The following is a 23094-nucleotide window of genomic DNA, read 5'->3' as shown; positions in this document are numbered from 1 at the left end:
GTGCATGCAGGCTGAAATTCAACCGTGCGGTTTTGTTGGGATAAAGCTGTAAGCAGAAGGAATATCCGCTAGCTGCTAGGCTAATGTGCAATGGTAAACACACAGAATATGGTACACGCACATAGCAGAGCTTCCAAACTGTGGCTTTTTTGTCGACAACGCGAACGTTGTCAACATAACTCACTGGAAATCCAAAATACTTCCACACTTTCACACACTTCAGTGAAAGAGGAGGGGGCTCAAGTTCTGTCGATGGGTCTCCAGCATCTGCAGTTGCCATGCTATCGTTTGACTGGCTCTAGCTAAGTTACAGGAAGTTGACTGACTCGCAGCACTTCAACACGTGTGTTTTTTCCGCTTGACAAGCCGACCAGACGTGACATGGGGGCGTGGCAGTATCGACGATTCCATTTTTTTATTCAATATTCAAGATTGTGACTTAATTTCGATAAATTTTGATTTTAAATCACAAGTGACACCCTTACGCGAGAGTGACAGCTGTCGGATATTAGAGCAGAGAATAAATCAGCAGTTTACTTGTTAAGTGGTAGTAACACAGTTGGTTTCAGTTTGTCTCAGTAGCACAGGGAGAGCAGCAGTCAGCTGGAAAAACCTCCGACAGCATAGAGAGGATACGAGAGGATGGGGAAGCCCATCTACAAACCAATTACGCGTTATTATGGATCCCACGCAACTTCTAGGCAAGTCCCACCCTAAGAAGCAGCCTGATTGGTTGGGGTTAGGCATTGACCTTGAGTAGTTAAGGTTAGGATAGCCGACTGGTCAGGGGATAGGACCTGAACAAATCGGGTCCCGTTACCTTGCGTAAGCATGGAGGCCTGGCCAATAGTAGCGTGTGAATGCTATTGAACAGCGGGTCTAGCCTAGAAGTTGCGTGGGTTCCATAATAATGCATCAATTACAATGCAACTTTCCCCGTTTAGCATTTAGCTTAGAGCAGCGCCATAGCAACCATAAACAATACTGGCTTGGCTGCGTCATCCTCCCCAGCTCCAGCCTCTTGTCAAAAATCGTCACATCTGGTTGCAAAAAAACAAGATGGCGACGATCATAACGCCAAACTCGAGGCTTCCAAACGGCAGTCCACAAACCAATGTGTGACGTCACGGATGCTACCTCCACTATTTTTACTATTTTACAGTCTATGCTATCCGTCTTGAAGAGTGATGTACTCCTTTCAGCCAACTTCCTGGATCAGCAGCAATATTACAATGCATTCAAAGCGCTAAATAAAGTCTAATCCTCTAGGCTGCAGTACATCGACCTGTGGGACTGCACAGCTTCATTTTTGTTCTTTGACATTAGATGAATTGATCAGATTGATGGTTCAGATGTGACAATGTGAAGCCTTCAAGACTCCATGAAGATTTCTGTAGACTGCTTGCAATGACCATTACTTTTAGATTTTTTTCACAATCAACATCCTTTTGAGTTGGTGGGTGGTGCATTCAATAAAAAAAAAGACTAATTTTAACTCCTTGTACTTAAAATGAATATATCGTACAGGACGCTTGAAGAAGAAGAAACACACTGGTATTTGTGCAGCATGATGATTCTAATGTATAATGTTGAACTGCTTTCGTTCTGAGTCTAAACCTGATGTTGAGCATTGAACAGCATGTTCTCAGTGTCAATGCACACTTACAGAGGGGAGGAAGAGTGTGTGGGAGGGGGTATTCCAAAAGAGGACATGATGTAACACTGTCTACTATAATACAGGTAGTGGAGCAATGAGTCACTGCGCTGAGGAAGGTGAACATGATAACATCCCAACAACTCAACGTGTGTGTATGTGTGTGTGTGTGTGTGTGTGTGTGTGTGTGTGTGTGTGTGTGTGTGTGTGTTTTGTGTGGCTAAATTTAAATATGAAGTGCTCAGAGGATATCATTTCCTTAACCCTTGTGTTGTCCTCTTGTCTGTTTTGCCTGTTCATAAAGCCTAAAGTATAAACTATCACCCAATTTTGTGTTAGATCTTCTTAGCCAACTTCATTCCAACTGATTACCACTATAGTTTTATACTTATTTATGGAAAATGAACTGTTTTTGTCACTTTTTTCAACGTTTTTTTGAATTCATGGTCAATAAACCTCATTTATATTAAATTATACCTAATTTCTGATTTAAAAAAAACAGAAATTATGAATTATTTTGACTAATAGTTACGATCAGAAGAACATATGTTGATAGATAATCACAGCCTGTTTCATGTATGGAACCATCAGTGGTATTTTTGGGCAATTTGGTTGAAAGAATCCCAAATTTTTGACATAGAAAACGGGTCAAATTTGACCCAAGGACAACATGAGGGTTAACAAGCACTGCAAAGGTGTCCACCTTAACAATTAATTTTAATTTAGACTGTGTGCAAATCTGAAAGTTAAAATACACGTAAACTAGATGTTTAATTATTACTAGTTATTAATTTAGACTGTGTGCAAATCTGAAAGTTAAAATACACGTAAACTAGATGTTTAATTATTACTAGTTATTATTGTGGAGTTTCAAAGTTTCTAGTTTCTTTCTTTCCACATGGTCTCAGGGTCTTCCTCAGAACATGATATTTGCTTTGTTGTTACGGAGAAAGCTCAGTTCGATCTTACTATCTATCTATCTATCCATCTACAGGGTTTTCCCTACTATTATAAAGCTTAGGCACAGCACCCAAGCCACTTTGGGCAACACTTAAGCCAAATGAATGTAAAATCAATGCGAGCATCAAAACTAACCTAAAGACGTTTCTCAGATCTAATAATTATAGTTGGTCAACAGTGGACTTCTTAACCATTATCTATCTATCTATCTATCTATCTATCTATCTATCTATCTATCTATCATCTCTCTGAATGCAGGCTTATTTATTATTAATACTTTGTTCTTTTGGCTCTTGTTATGAGGCCTGCTCTGCAAACGCTGCTCTTCTGACATCGATCCCCCTGTTTGTGTGTGTGTGTGTGTGTGTGTGTGTGTGTGTGTGTGTGTGTGTGTGTGTGTGTGTGTGTGTGTGTGTGTGTGTGTGTGTGTGTGTGTGTGTGTGTGTAGATAGCTAAAGCCAGTTCTCATGATTTTTGGCTGTCTTGATCTGTAGCAGATTTTTCTGTTCAGTCATTTATGTGGAGGACACCAAACATGTCTCTCTCTGCCGTATAAGTACTGTGTGTGTGTGTGTGTGTGTGTGTGTGTGTGTGTGTGTGTGTGTGTGTATGTGTGTGTTCTGCATGTACACTATGTGTCCCTCAGATCCATACTTAGTCTTGTCTCCTCGGGATCTCTGAATGCAGCACAATACTTCCACAGTCATTAGATATTAAGTGCATTGTGATACACATCATAAAAAACCGCAGAAAACAACATGTGTAATGTTGTAATGAATCATGATTATATTATGAGGCCTGTAGGAGCTAAAAGGTTGTCTCCAATAACATAATTTTACATTTTAAAGCACATGTTTGTAACACTGGTACTCGTTTACATGTAAACAAATAATTAAAACAAAACAATCTAAATACATGTAAAATAACAATTAAACTGACCAGTGTTACAAGTGTTATATAATTTAAAAAATAATAATAATTGTGCCGTTTTCAGGTGAAGAACAGAAGTACGGTCCCGGATGTGTTGACAACATTGATGTTAATTTGGGTGACTTGTTAGTACGGTTAATACTAGGGCTGCACAATTAATCACAATCTTATTGAAATTGCAATATGGACTAGTGCAATATCCAAATCGCAGGGGGGCGCAATATTTGTTAAAGGCAAAATATGTGTCAAACCATGCTGAATTAAGTATTGAGGCGCTGCAGAGACATCCCAGCCTACAAATCCTATCCTACAGACTAGGGCTGAAATGATTTCTCGAGTAACTCAAATAATTTGAATACCTAAAATCATCGATGCAAAATTCTTTGCCTCGAAGTTTTGTTTAAACCACTGTGTTTCTGCACGGATGATTATTACTGGACACATGCCGTGAAGACTGATGGCGCGGATTACAAAATAAAGCAAGAGAGCGAAAATAGTGATGGGCTAAGAGAAGAGACAGGCAAGAGACAACGACAGAAAGTTTGGGATCATTTTAAGCTGCAAAAAAACGAAAACTCTGTACAGTGTGTCACGGAGTGGACAAGTTACACAAGGTAACATTAACGTCTGCATGCATGTCTCTCGTCCAGCGTTTTACACATTGCTACTCTGCAAAAAGCAAATTTTTAGGAAAACAAGCTAAAGCGAAAGGTGTCGGTAAACTCAGCTGCTGCCGGAGACAAACCAGCCCCTCTCTCTTTACCAGTGCCTCCTGCACATGGCTACTTAATATGCATGTGAATGATGTCATCGGACCATGCTAGTGATGTCTGTCTTCATTCTGAATTCTGAAAATGTGTCCCCCAGCACAGTGTGGTTGAATAGCACACATTTATCTGTTCACTAGAACAGCTCTTTTGTATACCCAGTGTAAAGGGCCAGATATATGATATGGATAAAATAAACTACTGAGCTGCATGTCAACAGATCCATCTGTTGTGTTGCTAAAATAACGACTAGTCTCAACTTTCAATGCATCAACTCACTCGTTTACTTCCGGAAAACAACCAAAACAAAACAGCGCACACCTACGGTGGCCTTTCAGTGTCAAAAATGTGCAACGTAAAACAGGCATCCTGAATAACAGGACTAGAACTATATATATGTATACTGTATGTATTACGTGAACACAACATTTCCCCCCCCCCTTCCGAATGTTCAGACGCAACAAAGTCTTCGAAGTGCCCAGGGCGCATACAGACCCTGACAGGGCGGGGCTCAGGAACAAGGGGGGCCGGCAGCGGGGCTGAAGCCAGAGCGGGGCACTGAGCAGTCGGTACAGCTTGGGCGAGAGGTGCCGCAATGAGATCCGGCACATGAGGGGCCAGCCCAGTTGCTGGGTTGCTCTGCTCCGCCGGTCCAGTTGCTGGGTTGCTCTGCTCCACCGGTCCAGTTGCTGGGTTGCTCTGCTCCACCCCTGTCAGTTGAGGTTGGTGAAGAGGGAAGGGCACTCTGCGCAAGCAGCTGGCGTGCCAACGGGAACCATCAGTCAGCTGAAATGAAGCTGGGCCGAGCTGCCGACTGACCTGGTACGGAGCCGACCAGAATGATGACAGCTTGTTAGCTATGTGGGGCCGGCGGGCTCTGACCCAGTCTGACACACTGATAGCAGGCCACTTAGCCTTGTGCTTCTCATCGAACCTCCGCTTCATGGAACTCTGTTGTCTCTTGACGCGAGACTTGACTGCTGCTGGGCATGGCCGTGGGCCCGCGGCCATTGGTGGACGGAGTCTTGACAGGGGAAGCACAAGCTCCCTTTTCAGCATGAGTGCGGCAGGGGAGACCCCTGTTGTAGAGTGGGCAGTTGCTCTGTAGTGGAGGAGGGTCTGTGACAGTGCGGCCATCAGGTAGTATCCCTCAGACATGTGAGCACGCAGTCCACTTTTCAGGGATTGGTTGAATCGTTCCACCCCCCCGTTGGCTTGGGGGTGATAGACGGAGGTCCGGATATGGGTAACACCCTTGTTGGCGAGGGAGGTGGTGAACTCCAAGGACAGGAACTGAGGACCATTGTCCGTGGTAATTGCACGAGGCAAGCCCCAGCGGGAAAACAGCTGGTCGAGGAAGTTGATCATAGCAGCAGAGGTAACTGTACCCATGGGAGCCACCTCAGGCCACTTGGAGTGCAAGTCGTAGACCACCACGAGGAACCTCTGGTGGTGTGGCACATTGTGCAGCTCACCACAGATATCAAGCTGCAATGGTCCCATGGTGCAGACGGCCAGTCTACTGGCTGTAGTGGAGTTGAAGCGGGTGGCCCAGTCTTCCCACTGGTGAGGCACGCTGCACAGGAGCGGACGAGTCCCTCCAGGTCACGGTCCATGGCAGGCCACTACACAACGTCACGGCACCTTTGTTTGGCTTTGACAATGCCGAGGTGTCCCTGATGTGCCATTTGCAAGACACACCCTCTGAGGGCCACTGGGATGACAGCACAGAGGCCACGGGCGATGCAGGCCTCACCCCAGCATGACAGGCATGAATTGTAGCTGAAAGTCATACTGCTGCAGGCGGTCTGACCATCTGTAGAGGCGAAGGGGCCTGTGTCCTCCGCCCGAAGTGGACATCAGGGCTGTCAGGGCCTGGTGGTCCGTCCGTAGGGTAAAGGACCGTCCGTACAGGTACATATGCCACCTCTCGCACGTCCAAATGCAGGCAAGGGCCACCCTCTCACCCACTGAGTATTTCTGCTCGGTTGGGCTGAGCACCCGGGAGGCGAAGGCTATAGGCCTCTCCACGCCGTCATGGAGCTGTGACAGAACGGCGCCCAAAGCCACAGCAGACGCATCACAGGTCACGAATGTGGGGCAGTCCAGCTGGAAGTGTGCCAGGATCAGAGATGTGGTGAGGAGACGCGTCAGTTCGTTGAAACCTGCCTGGCATTCAGGAGTCCAGATCCAGGAAGCATCCTGCCTGAGCAGCATCCTCAGCGGGGCCGTGACGGAGGAGTACTGAGGTAGGAAACGCATGTGTAGTAGGCTGTCATCCCCAAGAACGAAGCCAGCTGCGAGGCTGTCGTGGGGGTGGGGACTGCGCTGATGGCTGCCACATTCGACTGGAGAGGGGAGATACCATCTGCGGACACACGGAACCCGACAAAATCAATGGCCGGTGCGGAGAACGTACACTTCTCAGTGTTCAAGGTGACATGGTGGCGGCTGAGGGAATCAAAAACCTGTTCCAGGCGGGCGTTATGCGTGTCAACATCTGGCCCGTGTACCACAATGTCGTCCAAACAGGCCACGGTACCGGGGCAGCTGGCGAGGATTGTGGACATGATCTTCTGGAAACAGCTTGGCGCTGAACTGAGCCCAAAAGGCATCCTCGTATAGCGGTACAGGCCAGTATGGTTGATAAAAGCTGTCAGGTTCCGACTCTCCGTGTGCAGAGGAATTTGTAGGTAGCCCTGACGTAAGTCCAACTTAGAAAAGACCCGGGAGCCGTAGAAGTGGGTCGTGAGTTCTTCTGTCGTCGGGAGAGGGTACTTGTCAGGCACCACTGCCTTGTTGACCTGGCGAAGGTCGACACAGACTCTCAGTCCACCTGACTTCTTCCTGGCGATGATGAGGTTGGACACCCACGGAGAGGCATCAATGGGTTCTATGATGCCATCAGCCTGGAGGTGTTGGAGCTCCTGTGTAACGCTGTCCCGCAGAGCCAGGGGAACACGCCGAAGGGGCTGGACCACGGGAGGCACGCTGTGGTCCAGGAGCGGTTTGTGTGTGAATGAGGTGAGGCACCCAAGGCCATTGAACAGTTCAGGCCGGCTTTGTTGCCAAGGGGAACCCACTTGTAGTATTTGTGTTCCGTTGTTGTCCTGTAGGGTAAAGCCAAGGCTGAGAAAGAGGTCAAGGCCCATGATGTTCGCTGCAGAGCGTAATGTGGAATGGGAAGCGGTCCACAGTTGTAGAGGTGTAGCGAACTGGGAGGTAAAGTAGACCAACAACGTCGATTTTGCTGCGGCCGTAGCCACAGAGAGCAGTGGATGGGGGCTGCAGCTGTCTGTTTGGGAAAAGTAGGTTACAGGTGTCAACATTCAGCAGTGACAACTTGGCCCCAGTGTTGAGGAGAAGAGGGACACAGCAGCCATCCAGGTATACGGGGCACCTGGAGAAGGTCCCTGGGTGGGGGCCTATGGTGCGCACTGACACCGCCGGGTCATGTGACTGTTCAGCTGGAGCAGACCGGCACCATTTAGCAAAGTGGTTAGGTTTCTGACAGCGTCTGCATGTTTGGCCCCTAGCAGGGCAGTCCTGAGCCCTTGTGGCGTGACGGGTGGAGCCACAATTGCCACAACGTCTCTGCTGGCGTGTTTGCTGGCGTGTGTGTTGGGGGCGCGCGACCTGTATAGCAGCAGGGTCGGCCAGGTTGTCTGAGCTTGATAGCTGTTGCACTGGCTGTTCCATAACGGCAGTATGAGACTTGTTTTCTGCTATTTTAGCAGCACATTGAGTTGCAGACTCCACTTGTAAGGCGAGTGTTAGTGCATCATCAAGTGACAGTGTTGCATCTTTGAGTAACAACTCCTCCTGAACTCTGGGATTAGACGTTTTTTCAATGAGCTGGTCTCGAATAAGTTCATCCCTCATGACGCCGAAATTACAGCGCTGTGCTAAGGCTTTTAAATCTGCTACAAACTGCCTAGTAGACTCACCAGGGCGCTGACATCTTTGTCTGAACTCCAGCCGCCGAAAGAGGATGTTCTGTGACTTCACAAAATGTCCAGTCAAAGCCGTAATGACAGCATTGTAAGTGTCCAGAGTACCATCGAGCGTGTTGAAGATCCTGTTCCCCTCCGCTCCCAGCAAGTGCAGTAGGATAGCGCGCTTCCTCGAGCGGCATTATCCAATCCAATGGCTAAAAGGTACAATTCAAAAGACGTTTTCCACTGATTCCAAGGATTCCTGAATAACAGGACTAGAACTGTATATATGTATACTGTATGTATTATGTGAACACAACACCATCTCACAACGGAGCAAACTCCAACCGCTGATGAAAACCATGGGCCCAATCTTGCACCCGGCGCAGCGCAGTGCAAAGCCCGACGCAAGTGTCTTTGCTAGTTTAAGACCGATGCAGTGGTCCATTTCCCATCCAGGGCCCACATCATTTAAATAGCAAATGCACCTGCGCCCATCTGTGCGCCCATAGGCGTGCTGTTCTTTACAGGGAGGTGTGTTCAGGTGCATTCTTGCTATTGCTTGAGGCAGTGGAGAGTGACCAACAAAAACCTGGTCTAAAGTCAATAACGCAGCATTTCATTGTTATTTTAACAGCGCATTAGTAAAATGCGTCTAGACTTGTGCACAGCGTGCGGACACTATGCTTGTTACACACACAGGGACACAGCAGCAGCACACAAACATGCAAAAGATTCAAAATAAAAAATCTTACAATATGAAATAGTATTATGATATGATCTGCTCGCGCACTTTCACTTCACACACGAGCAGATCCGTTTCTTCTCCTGAAAATCTCTCCTTCCTGCTTAGCAAATCCGCCATCAGAATAGCAATACGCCAAGGTACAAACGTGCCTGGCTTTTAAAAGGAATGGGAGATGACACTCTGATTGGTTTATTGCATGTTACACCCAAAACACACCTAAGATTAATTAAGACACTCAGTACAACCCTTTTAAACCTTTAAGCCTGGCGCACAGACCCTTTTTTCCGCCGCTAAACTAACCTAACTAATCTGCCCCAGGCGCTTCACGCCGTGCGCTTAGATCATTAAAATAGGGCGCTATGTATGTGACATGATTGACAGCCCTGAAAAAAGCTTATAAGGTTTACCTTGAGTTGGAATCTTCAAAGTCAAAAATGAACTTCCCATTCCTAATTTTAAGTATTCCAACAACTATTTTAAAAGAAACACATTATACACTACAGATTTACAGAGCACATCCACACATAAACAAACAGCTCGACTAGAACGCAGCAGCTCGACTTGTCTTCAACCTCCCCAAGTTCTCTCACACTACACCGCTCCTCCGTTCTCTTCACTGGTTACCAATTGCGGCCCGCATCCGCTTCAAGACACTAGTACTTACATACAGGGCCACGAACGGATCAGCCCCGGCATACATCCAGGACATGGTCAAACCATATACCCCAACCCGCCCACTTCGCTCTGCATCAGCCTAACTGCTTGCTGCCCCCTCACAGCGAGGGAGAACTAATCGCTCAATGAAATCCCGACTGTTCACTGTCCTGGCTCCCAAATGGTGGAACGAGCTCCCCATCGACATCAGGATGGCCGAAAGCCTACACATCTTCCGCCGAAGGCTAAAAACACATCTCTTCCGACTACACCTTGGATAAAAAAAATAAAAAAATAAAAATAAAATTCTTGAACCTGCACTTTCACATGTCTCTTTGTAGCTTTGCTTATTTAAAGCTAATGTACTTGCACTTACTACTTGTTGTCTGGAGTTTGAACCTTCACAGTTGAAAGCACTTAATTGTAAGTTGCTTTGGATAAAAGCGTCAGCTAAATGACATGTAATGTAATGTAATGTTTTGTGTTCCCCTCTGTTGTTCCTCATAATGCCTCACAGTTGATTTTTGGGGCCCAAGCAGCGATTAGTGATTCTACCTTTTCTTATCATTACACATCTTTCCTCTGCCATGGGAGTCTATGGCAGCCCATAGAACCGTACAGTAAAAAGTTGTGAAATTTGGCACATTGATTCGGGACAGTCTCATAATTCATGTCACCAAGTTTTAGGTCTGCACCACAGGCAGTCTAGCGCCACCAATGGGTCAAAGTTGGCGTTGCATCCATGCGATTAACTTTTGAACCGTATGCCCGATTTTGAACATTGATATATAGTTGGAATCCTTGGATGACGCCGAACTCAACGCACCCCATGATGTCAATATCCACCATGTTGGATCTTCTGCCATATTGGATTTGATCAAAAACACTCAAAAGTTTTCACTGGTCACAAAATTGGTCTGATTTTCACGAAACTTGGCACAGATGATCTTCAGATCATGCCTCACAAATGTTATTGCATTGCGTATTGATATTCGAAAGTATTTGCCCGTCACAGCCAATCGAAATTGACGGCGAAGCTGCCAAACAGGAAGTGAACTCATATCTCGGCAAGTCTTTCACGTATCAACACCAATCTTAGTACATAGGTACAGGGCCCAATTAGAAAGAGGCTCAAGAAAGTTGGTGACCATAGACCTATAGGGGGCACTGTAATTAGCAAAATTACATTTTGGCCTATAACGTTTGATGTGTTTGGAATTAAAACTTACTAGCGGTGTTAATACTGTGGGAGGTCCTAAGGCCGACACATGCCAATTTGTGATTTCATCAAAAACACTAAAAAGTTTTCATAGGTCACAAAATGTCTCGATTTTCACGAAACTTGGCACAGATGATCTTCAGACCAAGCCGCACAAAAGTTATTCCATTGCGTATAGAGCTCAACAGTCCCGCCCCTCCTCCGAGAAACCGTGGGCTCCAGAAGTAAATTTCCCATTCATTTCTCCCATTGACGTCTGGAAAAATCCGTATATAAAGAGTTTTTGACCATGCCTTAGGCTAACCAGCTACGACGTGACTCATAAGCATACAACATGTCATTTTGAGTGAAAAAACGAACAGATAAACCAAAAAAAGTTAAAGGTACAAGACTGTGTACATATTTTCATTATTGAGCGAAGGAACTACTCATCCCATAAACCACCGCGAACCACTGAATAAAAGAAGCTACGCTAGTTTAGCTAACAGCTAATTCGGCTAACCGCTAGCTGAGACAGCATGTAATAACATTAAAAGACCCTCAAAATAAAACCTGAAAATAACCGTTAAAATATATAACAGCTGTTACGTCAGCTGTAGCCTGCTTTTCCCAGTGTTTAGTTTGAGTTAACGTTATTTTCGACTGAATGAAGCTGTCAGCTAGCGGTTAGCCGAATTAGCTGTTAGCTAAACTAGAAGCAGAAGCAGAAGCAGAAGCGTGGAACAGATTGTGATTCGTGCAGTGTCATGAATCCTCGTAAAACAAGATTATCATCTTGCGCATGCCCATGACAGATCGTGCAGGCAGCTCCCAGAAATTTGGTGACTTTTGACCAATTGGGGGGCGCTAGAGTTACAGGAAGTGAGCTCATATCTCAGCAACGTTTTGATGTACTAAAGCCAAACTTGGTACAGGGACTTGGCACTTGATTGTGAGAACGCACAAGGACATTGGTGTAATTTGGCCTCTAGGGGCACTGTAACGAAGTAAATGAGCTGATATCTCAGCCATTCTTTATCCAATTGCCATTAAAGTTGCTGTGAGTGCATGCTCATGCCATGGCAACGCCATTCCTGCTAGTTTACTGCTTGGCCCCCTCATTGCTGGGGGGGCATTTTTAGGCCATTATTTGACAGGACAGCTTAGATTTGAAAGGGGAGAGAGAGGGGGGATGACATGAAGCAATGGGTCGCAGGTCGGAATTAAACCCGCGGCTGCTGTGGCGAGGACCTAGCCTCTGTACATGGTCATGATCATTTTAAGTAAAGGTGGCACACATATATACACACACACACACTATTTGAGAGAAAGAGAAGGAAAAAAGCGAGAAAAGGTGCTGCTTGTGTGGATAATGAAAAGGAGGTCAGTGCCTGAAGGGGTGGGGTGATGGTGAACACTGCTCAAAGTAAAGGCACTGAGAATATACTGTAGCTGCCACACTCACACGCATTCTCATACACACACTAGATCGCTTATTGTGACGGTGGATTGACAAGTCATGGTGTTCGTTGTCATGAAGACCTCTCACACCCATTACTGACTCACATCATTAGTCAAAAATGGCAAAAATCTACATAGGAGCAAATACACTGCATTTGATGAAAGAGTTGCCACAACATGTATTTGGTTGAGTTTATGTTTCAACTGGTAAATTACTGTAACAACTTGTGGTTTTTGACTGGATGAAGAAGTGCACACAATTTACAGTTCTTCCAAAGAAAACTAAATAGAAACTCTATTGGTCTTTTTGGAAAATTCATTGTCTGCTAAACCCTTCTGAAGAGTGATTGTCCAATCCTAGCTTAGCAACTGTAACTAAGCACTAGCCCTGTTAAGGGGAGACACTGCTGGTGAATAGGAAAAAAATTAAATAATAGATATTACCATGAAACTTCTCCAGTTGATTCCTTACATTAAGACAAACATCTTTTGTATTACAAGTTTTCTGGAATTTCATGTTTAAATATAGGAATTAAGCATTATCTTGTTAAACATGTGCTTATTTGGATACATTTCCAGAGCAGAAATCTGAACACAGGTTCAAATGTTTTCTTTTATTTTGTTGACATATCAACATGTCAAAGGTTTTTACAGAGGGGATTTTGGATATCTCCTTTTATCACTGCATAAATCAGAATATGGTGTCAACAGCCATCAAAAAAAAAATCCATTTTCACCACGTTTCTAGGTATAAAACGTTACATAAATTAGGCTATGAAACCCCTCTGTCAAAACCTTCAGAATACAGATAGGAGTGAAACTGGAAGGTAAGTACTACTGAAGTGCTACTGAAGTGGAGATTTCTGGCTCAGAGTCTGAGAAAAACCCATTTCGAGAAAACTAACCTTTAAAGATATGGATTATAAAATATCAGACATTTTGCAAGACATTACAGGTGACAGAGTAAAAGAAATAACTACATGAAACATGGACGAAACATCCCCAGTTAATTACTTTCATTTCTATTAAATGTTTTCTGAAAATGTTAAAATATGCAAATGAGGAATTATCTAATTTTGCTGAATTTAGGAGAAATTTGCAGGTGCAAATACACAAAGTGTAGTAAAATAAACACCTAAATGTGTATTTTGGATGTTTTTTCCCCCAATAGTCTGAAAGAAGACATGCTATGGAAGTAAAATAGCCCAAAAGCTAAAAATGTATGGTTTTGCCTGGGGTGTCTCCCCTTAAGCTTTAGATTGCTCCACGTGTTGAAGCGGTGTGCATGGGGCTGTTCTGTGAAAGATACTCTGAATTAAAGATGCGTTCCAAAACCAAAAACACAAGAGCAAAAGTGTAGAGCTTGTTAAACAGTGTGTAAACCTGTTAGCTTTAGCCCCAGTCTTTTAGCACAATATGTATGTAGCTATCAAGTGCATATTTACCCTTTCACAAGATTCGTGTTTTAAAATGAGTCAGCTGGAAACATGTTAGTTTATAGCTGGCTAGCTCCAGCTGATAAAATCTGCCATTGTTTCAAAATGACTATGACATAATGACATTATAAACTGTTCATGTGTTTAAAGAGAACAGTACAGCTTGACAGGAGTAGCAACAGTAAAGGGGACCGCGGTTAGTATGGATCCAGGATAAATGTCTGATCCAATTAATCTAGCGATTATTTTTTTGATTAGTCGACTAATCTAACGATTCATTTTTCGATTAATCTAATGATTAATTTTTATTTTTCTTATTTTCCCATTGCTCAATTATTAACAATTTACACAAAACAAATGTCAATAAGGTTCAAGTCTCTATTTATTAAAATTGTTTAACACTGCACTGTTCAAGAAAAATGAATTTGTAGTGCAACCTGAAGCCAGATGTAGGCTATCAATCCAACAACAAAATAAAGTCACTTTCAGAAGGAATACAAAAATAAAAACTTAAAGTAAACAGAGCAAGTGCAAAAGAGTAGCCTGTATTTGCTTTTTTTAACAGTAGTAGGCAAAATAATGAATAAGCTCTTGTTTAACATCCAAGCTCTTTTCCCTTTAATCTTACAGTAAAAAAATAAATAAATCCAACATAAGGCAAGTTGCAGAGTGTCTAATATAACAGTCTGTAATCGATTGGGTCACTCATGATGATGGTAAACCAAAAAAATAACACTGCAGACTAATATTAAGTCATAGAACGAATTAAAATTAATCAACAGACTAACGTACCGTTGGGCTACTAGTGGGAACACATTCCGTGTTACTATGTTAATAATCGCACACATCTACAGTGCACGTTCTGTCCGAGCCCGGCCCGACACATTAACTGGAATTATGAGCCTGAGCCCGTTTTAACCCGACAATTTTTTTAATACGTGGGCCGTTATAACTGACGTTATAAAGGACTCATGAGATATCTGAAACAATCTGGCCTGGTTGCGCAATTATCGAAGACAGTGCTACAGATGGGGGAGACATGATTTAGCAGAGTTTACCTCACACTCAAGTCAGTACAGGACATATACCCAGAGCTACAGGAGAAGCTGGAGAGGCATAGCTTTCTCCCCACCCAATTGGGCTAATAAAGTAATGATTAAAATAACGATGAAGGGCCCGGCCAGAGGATAGTGGCGGGACATATCGGCTCGAGCCGGCCCGTGGATCAAGTTCGGGCTCGGGCAGAGAATCTAAACTCTACTTGGGAGGGAAAGGGTCAAAAAGGTGAGCAGAACTTTCGGTGTTTTGCTGCTGTTATCCTGACTCAGGGATGCATTTTACAAAGTCTACAGACTACCACATTGTTGTTGGCATTAAGAGTAAAATACTCCCACACTTGAGAAGACCGCGTGCAAGCCTTTTTCTCAACGTGTTGTTGAACTTGCGAGGAATCCATACTCGAAGCATTTACGTAATCCGTAAGTCCCAGCCGTAGATCCGTTCTCTGTCTGTTGACGTTCTCAAACTCTGTCCATTTCGGGAAACAACAACAAACTTCGAGCTAGCTAGCTAGCTTCACACTAAAATGTCAAGTTTTGAAGAAACTTTGAATTTTGCATCAAGGCAGGCCTGCTTGGTTCTTTCTGGAAATTATTGTAAAGATTTACAAAGAGTATGTTTACAGCATTTACTCTCTAACTGGGACGTTTTGGGAACGATTGGTGGGATTGCTGTTGCCGAAGTACACACGGCAATACACTGGTAAGAGCAAATTATGTTTAACCATATATCCAGCTAATTTAAACAGCTCACGTTACTGTATTGTGTGAACAGTTAACTTCATATCATATTTTATGTGGCCCTTTCTTTTGAGAAAGAATGAAGAACGCAAAGTCCGATGACGCCATTCACGTGCAAATTAAGAAGCCATGTGGATAGCGCTCCAGCGTAGAGGATGGATGGATGTTTTGTTTACCCAGCAGCAAAGTTTACAAGATTTTGTCCAAATTTTAAGACTTGTGGCTTTGTAACTCTATAAGACTACAAACCGAGAGCTTTTGTTTTAGCTTGTTTGTAAAACAAATTATTAAAAAATCACAATTTGCAGAGTAGCGCCGTGGTTGATAAAACAGCGCTGTGGAGAGACCGCATGTAGACGGATCAGATTGAAATATCGCTTTCTTCTGCATATGCCTGTTAAGCTATTGAGAGACATTGGGCTGACACTACTTCAAATATCAGTGGTGAAGCGTACGGGCAACAGGCTGCCGATGTGCTTTTTCACAAAGCAGCATTGGAAACACGGTTTCTGTGATGTGTTGACAGCTGGGAATCTCATACCTCGGCTCCAGTACACTGAGAAGACGTTGAAACGCAGTCTTATTAACGACTGACAATGGCTGGTGGTCAAGTGCAATCATGTATTGGGTGAGAGCCTCTGTTATTTTTTACAGCCAAAAATCTCCAAACGGCTGGCATTGTTCCTCTTCTGCCACCTATACCTGCTCAACGGAGAAGTTAATGTCACATTGCTATGAGGTGGTATCGGGTGTGGTAGTATCGGAGTCATTTTATGATTACAAGTACGAGTAAGATACAATAAGATAGATAAGATAAACCTTTATTGTCATTGCACAGAGAACAACGAAATTGTGAGTGCCACAACTGAAGGTGCATTAAAGATAATAAACAGGCTAGACAATAACTAGCTAAAAACAAGAATAATTTAAGACATAAAAACACTAACGACGGGACAGGAAAAATATTTCACATGGAGTATGATTATTGTAATATTATTGCGGGATGATAAAGGCAAGTTAATGGTTTGGATGTATGTTGAGTATGTTGAGTACATGCGCACGGTATCGGGTGCATCCCTAGTTTAAAGAAATGCAAACAACCCAGAGCGTTTTTCTGTCCTATCCCAGAATGCATGTGTGGTGTATCCAGACCTTACTCCACACTGTGGAGATCTGGCAATGCAAGACTAGTTAACAGTCAATTATACAGTAGCACTGCAATAACAAGCTTTTTAAGAGCATCTTAATCGATCTCTTTTCATTTGTAATACTGCATTAGAGCTTACAGCTAACACAAGTTTTGCCATGTCAAGAGATATATATCTGAGGGCTGGATCTGATAATAGTTAATGTTCTGTTGCTGAGCAATAGCAGATGGGAGCCACAGTGAGGGTCTGGCATGACATTCAACAAATGGCAGTTAAAGCCCACAACATGATCCCCACCTCCGCCTGCTGTCTGACTGACCAGTAAGACCCTGTACACTACACATTTAAAAGGATTATTCTGACTGTTCAGGCCCAAGTCAAACATGCTCCTTTACCCACAGGTCCATATTAACAAGATTAATAGAGAAGCTGAGCAGAGGGTCACAGGCTCACGTTCCCCAGATAACCCTGCTTATATGTAGGGGATACCTGTTCACTGTTAGGGCTATAGTGTAGTGCAATGCTGGTTCTACTGAGGGATTATTGTGTGGTGATGCTATCATTACAGCCACTCTCCCACTGTCTATTTATAGTTCACAGAGCTCTCTCACTCTCTCTCTCTCTCTCTGTCTGTCTGTCTGTCTGTCTGTCTGTCTGTCTGTCTCTCCCTCTCTCTGTCTTTCTTTCAGTCTCTCTGTCAGATTCTCCATATTGAATGCCAGATGCATTAAAAGGAGAAGGTCAGAAAAAACTAACCAGCAGTTAGCGGTTTCAAACTCAGGGAGAAATATAGCACCTGTCCCTGATCTTACATAGAGTGCTATTCTTTTTTTTATTTTTTATTAAAGGACAAATCCAGCACAAAATGAACCTAGGGGTTAATAACACATGTGTACCGAGTCGACCGTTCTGGGGGAAGGAACTACAACGGTGGTGTACATTCAAAAGTTGTTTTAGTGGTGCAAGAGAAAACTCAGATTGGACAGATAGTCTAGTTAGCTGTCTGGATTTACCCTGCAGAGATCTGAGGAGCAGTTCACCATAGTCCTCATAAATCCACCGGAGTTTAAAATTCCAACTAGGGCTGAACGATTTTTGAAAATAATCTAATTGCGATTTATTTTCCCAAATATTGCGATTGCGATTCGATATTCGATTATTTTTTTAAGCTCTTTGTCTTCTGTATTATTCAACAAAGAATAATAATATAATAATTTATAGTATGAACACACAATTACACACTAGACAGTTAAATAAGTAAAAATATAGTATATAGTATATATCTATATACACACACACACACACACACACACACACACACACACAACAGTGTATTTTTTTTTACAGTGCACAGAGAGGAGCTGCCTCCAGCCCCTCCCCCTCGTGAAGTTGCGTGCTGCCGTGTGCACTCGCTCAGAGAGGCTATCGTTACGTTAGCTAGTTGCTGGTGTTCTTGCCATGGGATTAACTGTACTAATAAAACTGTTGAAACACCGCGGCCACGCTGCTGTGAAAGCTCCCCGAACGTCATTTATCAGTCTGATTGTTAACCCTCTCAGTGGCAGCTCCTCCACTCATATCTTTATAACGGAGCTAGCTAACCGCTAACCGGAGCTAACCGCTAACCGGAGCTAACCGCTAATCAGAGCTAATCGTTGCCAACCGAGCCTTGAGTTCTGTGTGCCTGTATCCATTAACTGCATGTATGGACTCGAGCCCGAATAAAACCCTTCATTTTATTAAAATGGCTGTAAAAGTTTTAAACTACAACTCAGAGTTGTTTGAATGACAGAAATCAGCTCAAGGTACTACGTAGCGTTAGCGTGCTAGTTGATGCTTTCTCTGCGGAGTGCGGACTGATTTGCTCTCGCGAGTCATGTGACCAAATCGCAGCCTTTGCGATTAGGAAATCGCGTTTTAACATATCGCGATATTATCACAAATGCAATTAATCATTCAGCCCTAATTCCAACACAAAGAAAGAGAAAGGTAACAGACATGCGGCGGAATTTCTGGCGGCAACGGCGCAATCCCAGAAGTTGCTATATAGACTATTAAAAAAATAACTGTAACCGATTAATCGATTATCAAAATAGTTGGCAATTAATGTAGTAGTTGACAACTAATCAATTAATCTTTGCCGCTCTATTCCAAACTGAGTCCAGATTTAATAAAAACCACAATACTTCTAAAAAATCCATCAGAGTTGCATTTAAGAACATTCCCTCAAAGACAGTTAAACTGGTTTCTACTGACCAGTTTATAAAATGTGGACAGACATCAGTGACGTTTACTGCTCATAATGTGAGTTTAAAAACTTTACTGGCAACAAAGATTTCAAATGTGGGGACCTGACCTTAGTTCAGGGTCCTGAATGTATCATCTCTCTTTCCAGACAGAGACAGTGAACGCTGCATGGCTGCTGACTCTGTCTGCCAGACGGGCCGCAGCGTCTGAGCTTTAGGCGGCGAACACAGACCAATCACGGCACCTTAATCTGGATTAGCTGCTAAAATAGAAGCCTGGTTGCTTGTGTAATCCCGTTGACAAAGTTCCGTCAGCCCCGTGGCCATTTGACGGCAGCCTAATCATCCAGGCCAGCCCAACATGGGCCAGACAGGGTGACTGACTGACTGACGCAGTACCCATACTACAGTTAACACATGTTACAGGGATACTGAAAATATCTGTATATACGCACATACGTAATATTATACAAAAATCGCCGCAGTACTATTTCAGAGAAGAAAATGTGAACGTATGGTTCTCCTGTCAAACCCTAGAAAGTCATCATGAGTACAGTGGTAAGTATTCAGATGTACTTGAGTAAATGTACCAATGCCACAATGTAAAAATATTCCACTACAAGTAAAGCATTCAAAATACTTAAGTAAAAGTGCAGCCTGCATGCCAGCTAAATGTAGCCTACTTAAAGTATCAAAACTAAAAGTATAATTTTAAACAGAAAAATGGGTCCAGTGACTGATATACTATTATATAATATGACATTATGAAATTGTTCATACTATAGCTTTATAGCTGGTCAGGGGGAACTAACTTTTCTTACAGTTCTTAGTTTCATCTCATTAAGGGCATAGGGAAGAAGAAAAATACTAAGTTCTGCAACACAAATTCATTTATTTAAATTTTTTTAATATTGGATGATTTTGCCTTTTGGGGCCTGAAACTGCTATTTAAAGGAGATCATCTGATAAGCTCCACTCTTTGGTGAAACTTTTCACATCTCATAGACATCTCTATATGGGCCAACTAGATGCTGTTTCATCATAAAAGGTTACAGGTCAAAAATGTTGAGAACCACTAAATCTTTAGGGATGGATTGTGTTATAAGGTGTTATAAGGTGTTTTTTCCTATAGGAGACATTCTAGACTTGATGAGGTGATAACAGCAACATTTTGAACGTCAAACACACATTTTCTGCATTCCGGTGAAACAATTTGTGCCTTTTCTGCATCAATTTATGGTGCAAATGTCTTTATTTATGTAAAGGAAATTATAATAGTTTTTTGGGGTGGGTTGCAATGGCCAGTTTTTATTATTGAGGGGTTTGTAACCCCCCCATCCCCCCTGTAAATTACGCCTATGATGACAAAACTATGAAACCACAATAGAAACATTGCAACAGCATTACTACAACAGATAGGTCTATGTGTAGTAGGGCTGGGTACCGAGACCCAGTGCTAATACGGCACCGGTGCCTTAACGACCGGTATCTACCAGACCGAATAGCAACGCGGATTTCGGTGCCTCATTTCGGTGCCACTTAAATGCCTGCGCTTCTCTCTGATGCTCCGAAACGGACGTCAGAGGCAACCGAAACATTGCCGCATGTCACGCTAGTTAACACTACACTTGGCAGCAGGTAAGGTTAGCCTACCGTTAGCTAGCAGCTGGATTAAACGTTTACAATGCTGACAGCTAAACGGTGTAAAGTGTGACTGTATTTCACTGTAGAGGATTCCAACACTGGGTCTGAAAGACAACACAGGCGTTGTGTTCACTTGAAACTCCCCTCCCCAGCCTCGTGCTGCATTCAAAGTTATTGTGAAATACCATTTTCCCATCCAGTGGTTGTTTTTGTCGTTTAACAGGAATTTACTTGTGAAATAAGTTATTGTGCAGCGTAAACTGTGAATCATGATTGGACGACTCAAAAAGCTCCCTGGTATGCGATTGTCATGATTGGATGACTGGCTGTCAGTCAAACTCCTTGCTACTGCAACACATAACATCAAAGACCCCTGGGGAAGTAGGGAATGCTGAGCACTGGACAGGTTAACTTGGTATAACTCGGTTATATAATGCAGGCAGCAGCAGTTGCGCGCTGCTTTCCTCGGAGCGACAAGAGAGTAACGTTACACCATGGCCAGTTCATCCAACCCTGACAGGTTATGTTTCCACTCCTGTTAAAGCTTTTAAAACGGATCTCCGTGAAAAATATAGCAAGTTATTGATCTTGCCAATGGGAAAATACAACATGTGGCCTACAACAGATTAACATGTAGGCTATGTTAATCTTTACAATCCTTTACTAAATTCGGCATACAAATAATGTGCCGAAGATAACACATTTTCATATCATTATAACTTTTAAAATTGATTCACCCGGTTCGTTACGGTAGTCCCACTGTCTCTTTCAATAGAAGAATGTCGGTTAGAAAGGCACAATTTCCTAAATGTAAGATCTTATTGATGGGATAAGTGATATTTGCTGTGTCAGATGTATGCCGATTTGAAAAGCAGCTTCGATTAAATATGTAGAATATATATGAAGCCTTGTTCTGTCGAGTATCAGCTTTAAGCAATAAGCAAGATTCAATAAACAACCATTTCTCCGGTATAGCCTACTGACTGGTGCGTAACGGGAATTCCACAATGCGCTTTTCCTCTTGTGAAAGCGTTGACAAATGTAGACAGGCAAGTAGGCTACCTCCCCATTAATTGTAACGTTACCCACGCTATCATATGTTTACCACATCAAGCGACTTTATGAAAATGTTTAAACTGCTTCAAGAAGGCGGCAGCGCATACCATTCCAACCTACAAAACGAGGTAACGTGAATCTTACAATCACAACCAAGAGCACCACAACGTTACATCAATAACAGAAGTTCAAGAAGCAGTTTAAGACACTCACCCTCTATGGCAGATCCGTCCAGCACGGTGCTAAAGTAGAAAAATAGATTTAAAAGAAATGTCTTTCAAGTAGTTTTGCAGAAAGCTCACTCCGCTGCTGTTGAAATGTCTAATTTATTTTATATCTAAAAACTGACAGACCACGTAGTCCAACACTTCTAATATCACAGATCGCGACCAATGCGAAGTCATGGAAGAACAGCCAGTCTGGTGCTGCATTTAAGTGCCATGAGACAGATACTAAATACGATAAACCCACTACTCTGTATGTGGTCAATAACTCATACAATTAGGCTCACTTTAGAGTTTAGATGCTGAAAGCGATTATAAATTACAGTTTGCCTTAGCTTTTGAGTAGTTTATAGCGACCATTGAATAGGGTATAAGCATGTCAACATTCACGTGTTGAAATCTATGGTTGAAATATTAGCCTAGCTTAAAATGCAGGGTTTATAGGCCTACTAATGTATATTTTAAATAGGCAAAGCAATTTGACAATTATATACAAAGCCAATTAAATAGCTTATATAATACACAGGGGTGGAATGTAACTAAGTAGGCTACATTTACTCAAGCAGGCTACTGTAGGCCTACTTAAGTACACATTTGAGATAGGCTGCTTGTAGCCTACTTTACTTGAGTCTTTTTTTTTCATGCCACAGAACTACTTCTACTCCACTACATTTCAGAGAGAAATATTGTACTTTTGACTCCACTACACTAATCTGACAGTTTTAGTTGGGTTACTAGTTACTTTACAAATTAAGATTTGTGCACACAAAACTATAAAACTATGAAATATTATGTTTTATTATAAATTAAGGTACAGCTAAAATGATTAGCCGAGATTGAACTGTTTTAATTGTTTCCAGTTTCTAAAATGTGAGGGTTTTTCTGCACTGAGTAGCATACTTGTACTATAATACTTTAAGTAGGCTACATTTTACGGATGATGGACTACTTACATACTTCTACTTATGTTACATTTTCAATGCAGGACTTTTACTTGTAACAGAGTAGCCTAGTAGGCTATTACAGTGTGGTAGCCTATTAGTACTTTTACTTTAGTAAAGGATCTGAATACTTCTTCCACCACTGATAATACAGTAATATAGACAGTATAGGCTACTATGTAGACGTACGCAGGTTGCCCCTGCTGGGAAGACTCCCGCGGGGATAAACTATACAGTATATTTGAAACAGGTTTGTAATATTCATTTATTTCCACAGTACCTGAACGCAGCAG

At 42.9% G+C, this 23094-nt stretch overlaps 1 protein-coding gene across 1 annotated transcript in view; it reads right to left on the bottom strand.

Moving 5' to 3' along the window:
- sertad2b (SERTA domain containing 2b) overlaps positions 1 to 22060 on the bottom strand; it is an 83573-nt gene extending 61513 nt beyond the window's left edge. The window contains exon 1 of the mRNA XM_031323821.2: positions 21850 to 22060. The gene's annotated coding sequence lies outside the window, so the exon portion shown is untranslated. The remainder of the gene's footprint in view (positions 1 to 21849) is intronic.
- Positions 22061 to 23094: the final 1034 nt, after the last annotated feature.

The sequence above is a fragment of the Sander lucioperca genome, chromosome 15, assembly GCF_008315115.2.
Source record: "Sander lucioperca isolate FBNREF2018 chromosome 15, SLUC_FBN_1.2, whole genome shotgun sequence".
Classification (NCBI taxonomy): domain Eukaryota; kingdom Metazoa; phylum Chordata; class Actinopteri; order Perciformes; family Percidae; genus Sander; species Sander lucioperca.
The sequence above is the reverse complement of the archived record's forward strand: the minus strand, read 5'-3'. Positions and strand labels throughout refer to the sequence as shown.